Here is a 14404-nt window from a genome sequence, read left to right as displayed (position 1 = left end):
AAAGCTTGAGTGATTAAATGAAAGCAAGTGTACTGCTGGGTGATTGTATTAGTGCAAATGCATTGCCTCAGTAATTGAATGAGTGCTTAGGTACTGGATGGGTAATAGGTTCACTGCAGTGGTACTGCCTTTTTTAATTAGATAAGTGCATGGGTTGTGCCTCAGTATTTCGATGAGTGCATGGTTTGTAAGTGGGAGTTTGGCAGAGTGCATGGGGTGTGCCCTGGTGTTTGAATGACTGCATAGGTACAGCCTTTGTGACTGTATAAGTAAATGGTTAGGGCCTGGTTAATTGGATGAGTGCATGGGTAGTGTCTGCATAGTTCAATGACCACATACTTAGTGCCTGCATGATTGCAAGTGTCCATATGTGGTGCTTGGGTGAGTAAATAAATGTGTGCAAACTGCATGAGTGATTCGATGAATGCTTGAGTACTGGATGTGTGTTTGGATGAGTGCCTGAGTAGTTCCTGGCTTACAGTGAAAGTACCTCTATTGCCGTTAGATACATAGCTGTTGTGACTATTTCTATGACTCATTCTTATGTCCAGTCTGTATGAAACTACAGGGCATATTATCTTGGGCCATATTGCCACGTTTTTGGCTTTAAAAGCCAAAAAAAGCGGCAAGATATTCATTGCACTATTAACAAGCTCACGCTAACCCTTGTTAATGCTTGTTTTTTGCACTATATAGTGGAAGGTGGTCCCAATAATCTAACATCAGAAGGCTGAAGCAAAACATGATTTACATTACTCAAAAATCTAACAGAAAATAAATAATTTAAAGAATTTCTTGCTGTAGCAGTGTTATTTAATCACACTGAACATGTATCTCAGTCACAGAATACATTGGATTAGCATTTTGAGTGCCCGATCGTGGGGTGACGCAAGGGATAAGGAAAAGTGAGTGGTTTGAGTGAAGGTAGTGAAATACGTGGGAATTAAACGACGCGTTACACAATTTTACTATTCATTCGGCATAACATTTCACAGCCAAATAGTACCACAAACGGAACTATTCATGCAGTCCATTACATAGCCATGTAATACAGTAAATCACAGTAGATAAGGTACTGTTGACAGTATTGGCGTCAACCGGCGGACGCGGTGAGTCATGCTCTCCAAATAGAAAGTCGGCTCATTGTTTCCCTATTTTCCTCCCACCCCAGAGGGCAATAATGTCTGTCCGATCTTTTTGGGATAACTTTACGGACTACACCGATCTTTCAGACTACCTCATTAGTTTAAGATAAACTGTGATCCACTTGAGGCTAACTTTCAAAAGTAATGGACAGCGATATATAGATACAAAAGAATTATACTGTTATTGAATTCTGGAACTTTAAGGACCACACTTTTATTCTAAGTAAGAGGACCATGGAATATATTTATATATTCAATGTTTTTAATAATAGAATGCTTTGCTGAGCGACACCTTTATATCGCAGGTGGCTTTCACTCTCTCCCGACCATAAGTTCTTGAAGCCTTGGGTCCACCAATCCTCACTTGAACCCCTTTGGAGGACCTCCTGGTCTTAACCACGGTAAATACTTTTTCATATGTGATTTCTTTTTTATGTTAGCGATAGTTTATATTTCAGGTAATTTTTTTTTTGTCCTCATTCGCCACCTATCTCACTTCAATGTCCACCCTAGGCGTCTGTACTCAATCTCATTTACTGAGGAAGGTAGACTGTTGAAGTGGGGCTCAGCCTCCTGGTACCAGACCTGCCTGGGTATCAAATAAAGGAACCACTGAGATACCTCTTCTGCCGAGCCAGAGGCTGGTTGACTTTTGCCGATAAACCGCCCAAGTACCAGGCAGCACACGGCTTAGGCCGAAGAGTATTCACAGCAACTAATAATCATAGGACTTAAGGGAAAAAAAAGACACTACGATTTCAGCTTGTCATCTGAGCATCTCCTCTAGGTTGCAAAAAATTCAAGAATGCCTTCTTCTTGCTACTTCCCTTTCTAACCAGATCCAGTTTGGAGACAGCTAAAACTGATGCCTGCCAATCCGTGAATATGGGGGGACTAGATCATGTCCATTTTATACAGATTTGCCTCCTAGCTAGCAGGACAGAGTAAAAAAGCAGAGTTCCAGCAAGCCCGGTGATGTTTCCTGCGTGACCAAATATTATTAAAGACAAGTCTACCTTAATAGCACAGCCTAAAACACTTGTCAAAAAATCTCCAACCTCTGAGCGAGAGAAGGGCATTACATGAACATGTGAATGTCTGAGGTGAAAACCAGCCCACATTTTTTACAACTAACTGGTGGCCCATCTGAGATTTTTGTCAATTTATGGGGAGTAAAGTAGGCCCTGTGAATGGTTAACAAGTGATTTCTTTTCGCCAAGCTCGTTTCACGGCTTTGTATAAGATCTTACATGATTTCTGCCATAGTTTAGTACAAGCCTGTGTGGGCAAAGGACTCCCCACAATTCTTCAGCAAGCTTATATTCACCATCTACTTCCTCCAACAGGGTTTGATCCCAAAGAGCGACTACTTCCCTCCCTGGGGGTTTGGTCACGAGCTAATGTTCTAAAATACTACTGCATCCCAAGGCATGCTTCTGCGGGTGAGAATGGACCCAGCTTGCAAGTTAATGCTTAAATCGAGAGAGACCTCCCCCAACCCTATCCTGAGGGGACCTCAACTTCCATCTGGAGAAGAACAACGACCGCAACACCAGCACCCTGCTCGACAACCTCGCCAATCTTGGACTCAAGCAACTGGTGTCCACCCCCACCCACCTCGCCGGACACACACTCGACGCAGTCTTCTCTTCCAGCACAGACATCGACTTCAGCCACGCCACAGAGCTTCAATGGACGGACCACAGCTGCGTCCACTTCACCTTCAAGAGAACGACGACCCACCACCACCAGCAACAGGCCGCCCGCAGAAGCTGGAACAAGATCACAGCAGACCAGCTCGCCACCTCCCTGAGCCAGCACCCTCCTGCCAGCTCAGCGAACCCCAGACAGGCCGCCGACAACCTCACGAAGTGGATCAGCATCTGCGCGGATGAGCTCGCCCCGCTGAGGACCCCGCCCAGCAGTCCCGGCAGCAAGAAAGCCCCGTGGTTCACCGACGAACTCAAGAGCTCCAAGAAGAACTGCCGAGCCCTCGAGAAAGTCTGGAGAAGGGAACCTACACCGGAGAACAGGGCCTCCTTCAAGCTTGCCACCCGGAAGCACCACCAGCTGATCCGCGCCGCCAAGAAAACAGCATTCAAGGACCGGTTGGACAACAACGCACACAACTGCAAGGAACTCTTCAACATCGTGAAAGAGCTTTCCAACCCCAGCGCAGGAAACAACGACATCACCCCATCGCAAGACCTCTGCAACTCCCTCGCTTCATACTTCCACAACAAGATCGCGGACATACACAACAGCTTCAACAACCAACCAACGCACACCATGACCGAACAACCACCCCCCACCACCACCCTCCACGCCTGGACCCCGATCAGCACCGAAGACACCATCCGCACAATGAACTCCATCCACTCCGGATCACCGACCGACCCCTGCCCTCACCACGTCTTCAACAAGGCCGACGCTGTCATCGCACCCCACCTGCGAGACATCATCAACACATCCTTCGACACCGCCACCTTCCCGGAGAGCTGGAAACACGCCGAACTCAGCGCTCTACTCAAGAAACCAACAGCGGACCCCACCGAACTCAAGAACTACCGCCCCATCTCGCTCCTCCCGTTTCCAGCCAAGGTCATCGAGAAGACCGTCAACAAGCAGATGGCCGCCTTCCTCGAGACGAACGGATCCCTCGACCCCTCACAATCCGGCTTCCGAGCCAATCACAGCACCGAGACCGCCCTCATCGCCGCCACCGATGACATTCGAGCCCTGATGGACAATGGAGAAACAGCGGCCCTCATCCTCCTAGACCTCTCCGCGGCATTCGACACGGTCTGCCACCGCACCCTAGTGCAGCGCCTCAGCAACATCGGAATCCAGGACAAGGCGCTGGAATGGATCATCTCCTTCCTCGACGGAAGAACACAGAGAGTCCGCCTACCTCCGAAGTCATCTGCGGCGTCCCTCAAGGATCATCTCTGAGCCCCACCCTCTTCAACGTCTACATGAGCCCCCTCGCGGCCATCGTACGCAAACACAACCTCAGCATAATCTCCTACGCCGACGACATCCAGCTGATCCTCTCCCTGACCAACGACCCCGCCTCCGCCAGAGCCAACCTGCACGAAGGGATGAAAGAGGTAGCCGAGTGGATGACGACCAGCCGCCTGAAACTGAACTCTGACAAGACGGAGGTCCTCATCCTGGGCTCTTCACCCTCCGCCTGGGACGACTCCTGGTGGCCTCCCGCCCTGGGCACCGCACCCAAACCGACAGACCATGCACGCAACCTGGGCTTCATCCTGGACTCCTCCCTCTCCATGACCAGGCAAGTCAACAACGTCTCCTCGGCGTGCTTCAACATCCTACGCATGCTACGGAAGATCTTCTGGTGGATCCCCACCGAGACCAGGAAGACCGTCACCCAGGCCCTCGTCACCAGCCGACTGGACTACGGCAACGCCCTCTACGCCGGTACCACCGCCAAGATCCAGAAGAGACTCCAGCGGATCCAGAACGCCTCAGCCAGACTCATCCTCGACATCCCACGAACCAGCCACATCACCGGACATCTGAGAGACCTTCACTGGCTCCCCGTCAACAAAAGAATCACCTTCCGCCTCCTCACCCACGCACACAAAGCCCTACACGACCAAGGCCCGAGCTACCTCAACAGCCGGATCAACTTCTACGCTCCCAAACGCCACCTCCGATCAGCCAACCACGCCCTCGCCGCCGTCCCCCGCATCCGAAGAGCGACTACAGGAGGAAGGTCCTTCTCCTACCTGGCCGCCAAGACCTGGAACTCCCTCCCTCCCGACCTGCGCCTGACCCAAGACCACCTCTCCTTCAGGAAGAAGCTGAAGACCTGGCTGTTCGAGCAGTAGCGGCACCCCCCCTCCCCCCCCACCCCCCCAGGGCCTTGAGACCCTACGGGTATGTAGCGCGCTCTATAAGTGTCACTGATTGATTGATTGATTGATTGAAGATGTTCCCAAGGGATGAGGGTGACTACAACGAGAAGATCTCTCCAAATCAAAAGCCCTGCATCATACAAGGGTTTTGCCAAACTGTCTCTCAATCATTCTGGGCTTCCAGGAGAATCCCAAAGGGGAGCTAAGCTGGAAAAATAGTCGAGCCCCACTGCCCCAATGACTTGGGCCCAAGTTTTAGCTACCCCCTGAAGAATGTTCATCCTGATTTTTTTTAGTTTCAAAAGTGTTTTTATTGAAATTCTTAACAGGCATATAGCAAGACATCTCTGTGAGAAAAGGAAACTCAGAGCATACAGTGCGGGCGGGACAGACAAGCATGTCTTCCCTTGTGCAGCAGAATAAGCAATGAAGGTATGCCCAATGAGCGATGCGACGTTATGCTTGGAAGGGCAAAAGATTGACATAAGTAGAACAACACGAACCAAAAAACCCCACCCCACCCCCACAAAATCCCCCCTCCCTCCACCCCGACCAGTGTGCCCAGGAAGGTTAGTGACACCTGTATTGTGTCGCGGGAGTGTGACGAGGCCAAGAGTAGTAGAGTCACCGGGAGTCACAGGTGGTGCTAGTGAGACGCAAAACCCTAAGATATTTGGGGCAGGTGACTTCATTGAACTCCTTGGATAAGAGGGTTAGCAAAGGAAGCCATGTCTTGCGAAAGGCGTCTGTGGAGCTGGTGAGAGTGGCATGGATACACTCCATCCCAAGGGTGAACCACAGTTTGTGGAGCCATCCCGTGTGTGTGGGTTTAGTCGTAGTGCCCCATAGTGACAAGATGTGTTGTGTGGCTGCCTGCATAGCTATGCCCATCTGTCGGCCTCGTAGTGATTTGAGGGGAAACATTAAGGCATTGGGCAGCGAATCTCGGGACTTCAGTGTCGAAAGTGGAGTCTATGTCATCCAGGACCTGTTTCCAAAAGTCCCCCAGCTCGGGGCACTCCCAGAGGATGTGAGTCAAAGTACCACGTTCCCCACACCCTCTCCAGCAAAGGTCGCTGCGCTTCGGGTTTCCTTGGTGTAATCGGGTTGGAGTAAGGTGCCAATATATGGCGAGTTTGACTGCAGCTTCTTTCGCTCTGGTGTTTCGTGTAGTGTGTGAGGCTCTATGATAGATGTATCCCCATTCTTTGGATGACAAGGTCCTCCCAAGTTCAGCCTCCCAGCGCCGTTGACCGGGTGATTTAGCCCGGGAGGGTGGAGGGGCAAGCATTTTATAGAGTTCGGAGATGAGGCTCTTGTCTGTGGTCTTAGTAAGCAGCCACTTCTCGAAGTCCGTCATGGGGCAGCCCACTAGGGTAATGACGTTCGGGTCAGTGAGCCAGTGTCGGAGCTGGAGATATTGGAAGAAGTGGGGGTGTTCTATCCCGTACCCTTGTTTAATGTCGTCGAAGGAAAGAAATCCGTTCAGGTCAAAAAGATGACCCGCAGCTCGGCACGCCGAGCCCCGCCATTGAGAAAATGCACCTGGGCCTTCACCTGGGGGGAAGTCAGGGTTGTCCAGAAGGGGAGTGAAGGGGGAAGGGAAAGTAGTCAGTCCGCGTTTAAGCGCCACTCGATTCCACACCTGTAGGGCCGTGCGAGTGATTGGGGACCGTGACATATATTTGGGCCTGTGGTGTTTGGCCAGGAATGGAACCCGCCACAGCGACGTCTGAGCCATAGCTCTATCTTGGAAGAGCCATCTCTTTTCCGATTCGGGTCTGTACCACTCCACCAGGTACCGGAGTTGGGATGCCTGGAAGTACCGCACCAAGTCCGGGATTCCGAGACCGCCCTCGTCCATGCTCCTGTATGCAAGCAGTTTGTGAAGGCGGGCTCTCTTCCCCTTCCAAATAAAGCCAGACAGTAAGTCTTGTAAGGTTTTCAATGTGCCCGCTGGGGGCATAATGGGAATTGTTTGGAACAAATACAGAATCCGCGGCAGGACTGACATTTTTATAGCCGCCACCCTCCCCAACAGAGAAAGAGGTTGTTTGGACCATCTCGCCAGGTCTGAGCGTATCCGGGTGATGAGAGCTGTGTAATTAGTGGAGACCGTGAGGTCGGTTGAGGGACTCAGGGTGATACCTAGGTATGGTATCCGGTCGGCCTCCTGTAGGCCGCTGTGATGACCCATTGCCGGGGCCTGCGGGTGCGCATTTTTGCCTAGGGGTAAGATGAGGGATTTTGCGATATTAATGCGGAAGCCCGAAACGGCCCCAAACGAGTCAAGTTCCTCCATGAAGGCAGGTATAGAAGTATCAGGGCTGTGTAGAGTGGCTATGACATCGTCCGCGTATAAACTGATAGGATGGGGTTCGCGTCCGAAGTCGATGCCCTCTATCCTCGGATTGTCGCGGACTCTCTGTGCTAGCGGCTCGATATACATCGCAAATAGGAGGGGGGAGAGGGGGCACCCCTGCCTGGTACCTCGTTGGATCTCAAACGGGGGCGAGCGCAGGCTCCCCAGGCGAACCGTGGCCTGCGGGTGATGATAGCAGCCCGCTATGCGCGAGCAAAAACGGTCACTGAGACCGAACCGGCGGAGTACGTGTTGTAAATAATCCCAGTTCACGCGATCGAACGCTTTCTCCGCGTCGATGGCAAGAAGCGCAGAGTCCGAAGCACGAGAATGTGTCTTGTCAATAAGGTGGAGCACCCGTTTAGTATTGTCTGCACATTGGCGGCCTGGAACAAAGCCAGATTGGTCTGGTTCCAAAAGACCGGGAAGGCACGGGCCAAGGCGGGCAGCAACGATACCTGTAAAAAGCTTCAGGTCTAGGTTCAGTAACGAGATTGGGCGGAACGCAGAGCAGTGCGTGGGTTTTTTCCCGGGTTTAGGAAGCACCACCACTTCAGCGGCTAGCATGTCCGGAGGTATGGCTGCCGCCCCCTCGAAGGAGTTGAAGAGGCGAGCAAGCACCGGGGCCAAACGCCGATTGAAGAGCTTATAGAAGCCCGCTGAGAAGCCGTCTGGTCCCGGGGATTTGAGTGGGCGCAGTCGAGAGATGGCAGCTAATACTTCTTCCTGGCTTATGGGGGCATCAAGAGCTTCTGCAGTAGATTCAGGGATCGCGGTGATAGCCACAGTGTTGAGGTATGCCTCAATATCCCTAGATGGGACCTCCTCCCCCCCGTATAGGGAAGCGTAGTATGAGCGAAACGCCTCGGCCACTTGTGCATCGTCTGTGAGCACTTCACCGTCGGTGCCAACTAAGGTGGTGATTTGGGCCCGTTGGGTCTTGGCCCTTAGAGCACTGGCCAGTAGACGCCCTGTTTTGTTCCCTCCGACATAGTAGGTATGCCGTAGGCGGAGGGCTGCAAATTCCGCCCTGTCTGTATCCAGACTGGCGAGTTGGGCCCGAGCAGCCTTTAGCTGTTTCCACACTCGGGGGGCACACGTGCGACTGTGCACCCGTTCCAGCTCCGCCACCTGCGCTGTAAGATCCTCTCTCTTGCTTTTGCGGTCTTTAGCTTCCGCAGCCGAAATAGCTATGAGTTCGCCCCGCACGACCGATTTCAGAGCCCCCCAAAGAGCCGTCGCTGAGATGCCCGGTGTATCGTTGGTAGACAGGTAAGTGTCTATGCAGTCCCCAATACGTTTGGTGACATCAGGGCGCTGTAGCAGGGGTTCACGGAGGCGCCACGGGCCTCGGGGACGGCGGGGTGCGCGGAGAGCGAGGGAGAGTTCCACCGCGTCATGGTCGGAGAGGGCTGCGGGTGTGATGGTAATGTCCTCAAGGGTTGTAAGGAGGTCTGAAGAACCCAGGAAGTGGTCAAGCCTGGCGTAGGTGCGGTGCACATGAGAATAGAACGTGTATTGTGAGGCTGTCGGATAACGGGCCCTCCAGAGGTCTACCAAGCCCCTTTCGGATAGCCAATCATGTCCGGCAGATGACAAGGCCCCAGCATCTCCGTAGCGGTGGCCAGACCGATCGGCATGTGTATCCATAACAATGTTAATGTCCCCGCCCAGGAGTAGGGGTGTGTGTGGGGTCTGGAGGGCTTCGGAGATGGCGCCTTTTAAGAAGGCTTCCTGACCCGTGTTTGGAGCGTACAGGGAGCCGATTGTGAGTGTAGTGTCACCCACGGTGAGAGTGTATGCCAGGAGGCGGCCTTTGATTTCCCCCACCTTGCCACCCACCTTCCCCCTAAAGGAGCTAGAGATTAGGATCGCAACCCCGGCATTCTTTGTTGGAAGGGAGGAAAAAAATTGTTGTGGGAAGGCTCGCGAGCGCATTCTGTGCCAGTCCTTCTGGAGGAGATGCGTCTCCTGTAGCAGGCAAATAGCGGCCTCAGAGTTTTCCAGGTAAGAGAGAACAGCTCTCCTCTTGATCGGGTTGTTGAGCCCCTTCACATTAAGTGTTATAATCTTAAGGGCGTCGCCTGTCATCGCGCAAGGGGTGTGTGATGCAGCGCAGATCGGGCCCTAGGCACGCCAAGGGAGCACGCGGCGATGCATGGCGATTAGTGTATGGCATGGTCTCTATTCGTGTCTGGGTATGAGCCATTTGTGTGGGTGAACCCTCCAAGTTGGCACATGCATCTTGGTGAAAGGTCTCTCCGCGCGAGAGCTGAAGTAGCGTGGCACACTGGTCTCCACCCTGGATCCCTCCCTAACCCAACATCCCCCCCGAAAACAGCCCGCAGCCACCAAAGTATGCAACGTAATACATGCAAATAAGGACAGCAGTAGGCCGCAGCGTAACAATAAAACCCCAAACCCAGTTCCCCCCAACCCAAACCCAACAAAACGGAAACCTGTAGTCCCAATCCTGTCAAGGCACACAGGATCGTGGTAAAGAACAGTGAAGGGGTCATTTCTGATGGCGGCTCCTCCGGGCCCCCCGCCCGACCCGCCAGCCATCAGTGCTGAGCAGTTGCGATACACAATCTCCTTAGCAAGAGTTAGTATCACTCTGGGGAAGAGGTCTCCTTGATCACCTCTGCCACTGCAGTCTCACGCTCCCGGGAAATGACAGAGGCATCAGGCTTGAAGCGCTGAGGAGGGGATCGTTTGCATTGTACAGTCTGCCAACCCCCTCTGGAGGAGCCCTGGGAGCTCCTGAAAACCGGTTCAGTATCCACTTGGTCTAGACCCAGGAGTTCACAAGTGTCTTTAAGAGACCGTAGCTGCTGTAGCCATCCGTTCCATTTGAATATGATTCGAAAAGGATGCCCCCAGGAATATGAGATGTCTTTTCCCCGCAGGAAGTCCGTGACTGGCTTGAATTCCTTCCTTTTCTGGAGAGTCGTGGCGGATAGATCTTGGTATAGGGCAATGGGATGGCCTTGAAACTGGATGGGTTGAGCTCTCCGGGCTTCCCGGAGGATCCGTTCTTTGAGCGGGAAGTCCGGAAGGAAGGCTAGTATGTCCGGCGGTGGGGCTGGGGCCCTGCGAGGCAGTCCTACGCGATGTGCCCTGTCAATGCGGATGTGGAAGTCGTCTGCCTCTCCCAGAATGCTCCTGAAGAGGGTCTGCAGGTACGCGGTGACATCAGTCCCCTCGTCTTTCTGGGGGACCCCCCGGACCCGTATGTTGTTCCGTCTGGAACGGTTTTCCAGGTCCTCCGCATGGGCCTGGAGGTCAAGGTGCTGGTCCGTGAGTCGCAGGACTTCCTGCTGGAGCAGTTCGATCTCGGAGCTCCTGGCTTGATCAGCCTCCTCGACTGCGACCACCCGTTCGCCGAGGTCCTCCACATCCCACCGGAGTTCCTTCACTTCCCCCGCCACCTCTTGTTGCAGGGATTTGAAATCTTCCCGTAGTGAGTTGAAGAGCATCTCCAGAAAGGCTTTGGTGATGGGCACTTGGTCATCCGCGGTCGCCGGTGATGCCTTCTCAGTCCCAGGGGACGGCGGTTCTTTGCCAAGCTTGGGCTGCGATTTAGCCAACAGCTCAGGGAGAGTTTGCGATCCCTTCTTGCCTCTTTGTCCCGTCATGGCGTGTGAGGGGATAGGGCCCAGACAGGCAGTAGGATGGCGGAGCGCGTGTCCTAAGAGGGACCAGTGAGGAGGCGGACGGGGAGTGGGGGGTATGGCAGTGTCCAGGCGGCTGTATATGTCTGTGCCCGGGCAGGGACCGATGTCTCCAGACGACCGCAAGCCCCAGGGAGGGGGGGGGGGGCAAGGAGGTGGCCCCGGCCCGACCGGCGAGAGACCGCAATGAGCGGAGTGCGGCTTACCCCCCGGAGAGGTGATCCAAAGGCATCAGTTAGGGTTCTGCGGTGGGGGCCCACAGGGATGTCCGTACGCCGGGGACTCGATTGCGTCCCCCGAGTTCTCCCACTCCCTCCTCCACTCTCCTCACCTGTGGTAGGTCGGTGTGCTCAGGGACTCCGTTCGCCAGGCCAGGTCAGCTGTGTCGCCACGGGTTGCTGGGGGCCAACCGGAGGGCCAGAGGGCAGCGTCCAGGGCCCCTCCGGGTGCAGGGCCTGTCGGGGCTCAGGTCAGCTCTCGGCAGGAGTCCGAGGTGGGTGGGGGAGTGAGCTAGGCCCGAAGCCGGGGCCTCGATTTGCGCAGCCGCCGGGCCGCTCGCCGGGTTGCTTGGGCGGCAGCCTCCGCCTCCGGTGACATGCGTGGTGGCCCGGAATGCAGTCCAGGAGGTCCGCTGCAGAAGGGGCGGGCCGGCGCCCTGCCGGACACGCCGCCGGCCTGATGCACAATGCTCTCGCGGTGCGCGAGTAGGCCAGAAGCCGGGGCCTCGCGTGATTCGCCGCCGGATCAGGGCGGTCCGAGCAGAAGTGCTGGTGCAGCGATAAGCTTCCAGGGCCCGAGCGGGCGGCTGCGGGGCTCGGCGAAGCCTCGCCGGGTGTCCAGGAGTGCCCCCACTACACAGGGGGACAGCGGGCCGCTGGTGGCTGCCAAGGGGACCCCCCCGGTCCGGCGGCGCAGCCGTTGCAAGATGGCGCCAAGTCCGGGACCTCAGCGGCTCCCAGGCGCAATGGGCGTCTGTCTCTCGGTCGGTCCTGCACCGACGGTTGATTCCGCTGACCCCCGGGTGCCGATGAGCGGAGAATTGCAGCTATTTAGGCGGAGTGGCGGGATCGGGCAGGGAGCTCCGGAGACCTGCGTCCGATCACGCCGCCATCTTAGACACGCCCCCATCCTGATTTTTTTTTAAACTTCGGATCCCCATATTTAAACAGAAACCCATTCTCTGGCAGTTTAACACGCCTAAGCATGGCCAGAAACATCCCTCCAGCACTGGTATCCACAAGCATCCTCAGTAACATGCGTGAGTGTTGGAAAGCCCAGGCATATAACTGGAGATCTGGTAAGGCTAAGCCACCCTTTTCTCTTCTCCGCCTAAAAATTTTCCAGGCAATTCTAGATGCCTTAGATGCCCAAATAAAAGAATTGATGTCACTCTGAAGTTTCGCGATCGTGGATTTTTCAAAATAAAGAGGAATACAATTAAAAAGAAAATAGATCTTTGGGAGTATCGTCATCTTAACCAGATTAGTTCTCCTTAGTCTCAGCTGTCTTTGTGATATCCTGAACTACCTGGACTCCCAGATATCTCATTTTGGAACTAGGCTGGTAAGCCTGCTGCAACTTCGACAAATTCCAAGTCATAATTTCAGTTTTTGTGGCATTGATCTCATAACGGGAGACAGCGCCAAACTCCCAGGCCAAGCTAATAACTGCTGGGAAAGCTGATTGCAAATCCATGGAGAAAACCAGGATATCATTGGCATACAGGCCTACCTTCCTCTCCCACTCCTCATACTTAAAAGGCACTATGTTAGGGTCCCCACTGAGCCATTGGGTAAATGGCTCGGTGTAAAGATCAAATAGGAGAGGGGAGAGTGGGCCGCCCTGTCTGGTTCCTCTTGTGATCTTAAAAGAGTCAGTGATATTCCCATTAACCAACAACCTAGCTGTGGGATTCTGGTAGATCACCTGAACCATGTGGCAACATGTTTCCCCTATGTTAAACTTCTTCAAGACCTCCGGCAGGTAGATCCAGTTTACTCTGTCAAAGGCCTTGGTAGCATCCAATGTCATTACAGTCAATGGGAGGGAATACGTAGAGGCAAGATTGATGGCACCAATTAGATTGTACGTGAAATCAGAGAGCTGTTCAATCAATCAATCAAAACATTTATAAAGCGCGCTACTCACCTGGAGGCTCTCAAGGCGCTGGGGAGGGGGGGGTCCGCTACTGCTCGAACAGCCAGGTCTTGAGCTGCTTCCTGAAGGCGAGGTGGTCTTGGGTCAGGCGGAGGTGGATCGGGAGGGAGTTCCAAGTCTTGGCGGCCAGGTAGGAAAAGGACCTTCCTCCTGCTGTTGGTTCCTTACAAAACCTTTCTGATCTAAATGAAGGACATCTCCCACAATAAGACTCAATCTCGCTGCCTGAATAGAAATAAACATTTTATAATCTACATGTAGCAGCAAAATCAGTCGATATGACCAACAACTTGAAGGAGGCTTCCCTGGTTTTAGTATCAAGATTATTAAAGCATTCTTCCAAGAGGCTGGGAGCTCTTGATCAACCTAAAGCACATGAATAAACAACTGCGTTAAGACGGGAATGATCTTTTCTCCCAACATCTTATACATTTTTGCTGGAAGGCCATCAGGGCCCTCAGCTTTCCCGGACTTGGAACGTTGGATGGCTTCTCTAACCTCAGTTTGGGTGAAAGCTTGATCCAAGTATTGCTGCTGGTCCTGTCCTAAAGAGGGAAGGGAGATATCCCTTAACCAGTTTTGAACACTGGCAACATCCAAGTTTTTGTCCTCACAATATATATCTTGAAAATACCTCTGAAAGGCCTGACTGATATCCCGATCTGTGCAGAAGGTCTCATCTCCACTGATGATCTCATTAATCTGATTCCTAGCCCGATCAGACTTAGCCTTCCAGGCAAGGAGTTTGCCCGCGCCTTCTCAATATTCAAAATGGGTGATTTTACTGGCCTCCCATCTACGTATAAGCCTGGACAAAAGTACACTTTCTAGTTGCCCTTTTAAACTATCCCGTTTAACTTTCTATTCTTGCTGAGCTTTGAGCGAGGCTAACAGCGATATATCTGTTTCAAGAACTTTCAACTTCTCCTCGATGGAAGATATCTCTTCTTTATATTTCTTATTTCTAAAGGTTGCCCTGCTAGTAATCTGACCCCGCAAGAATGCCTTAAAAGAGTCCCACACATTTAATATTGACTCCAAGTTTGATAAAAAAAAAACATTCAGTTTTTCCTTCATCTACTCCATCAAAAGTAGAGAGCGATCAAATGACCATGTACGGATAGGCCCTTCAGAAGGATCGTCAAGGTGTTAGAGAACCCCAGAGTGGTCAGAAAGATGATT

The sequence above is a fragment of the Lissotriton vulgaris genome, chromosome 7 (assembly GCF_964263255.1).
Source record: "Lissotriton vulgaris chromosome 7, aLisVul1.2, whole genome shotgun sequence".
NCBI classification, from domain to species: domain Eukaryota; kingdom Metazoa; phylum Chordata; class Amphibia; order Caudata; family Salamandridae; genus Lissotriton; species Lissotriton vulgaris.
This window is presented reverse-complemented; position numbering follows the sequence as displayed.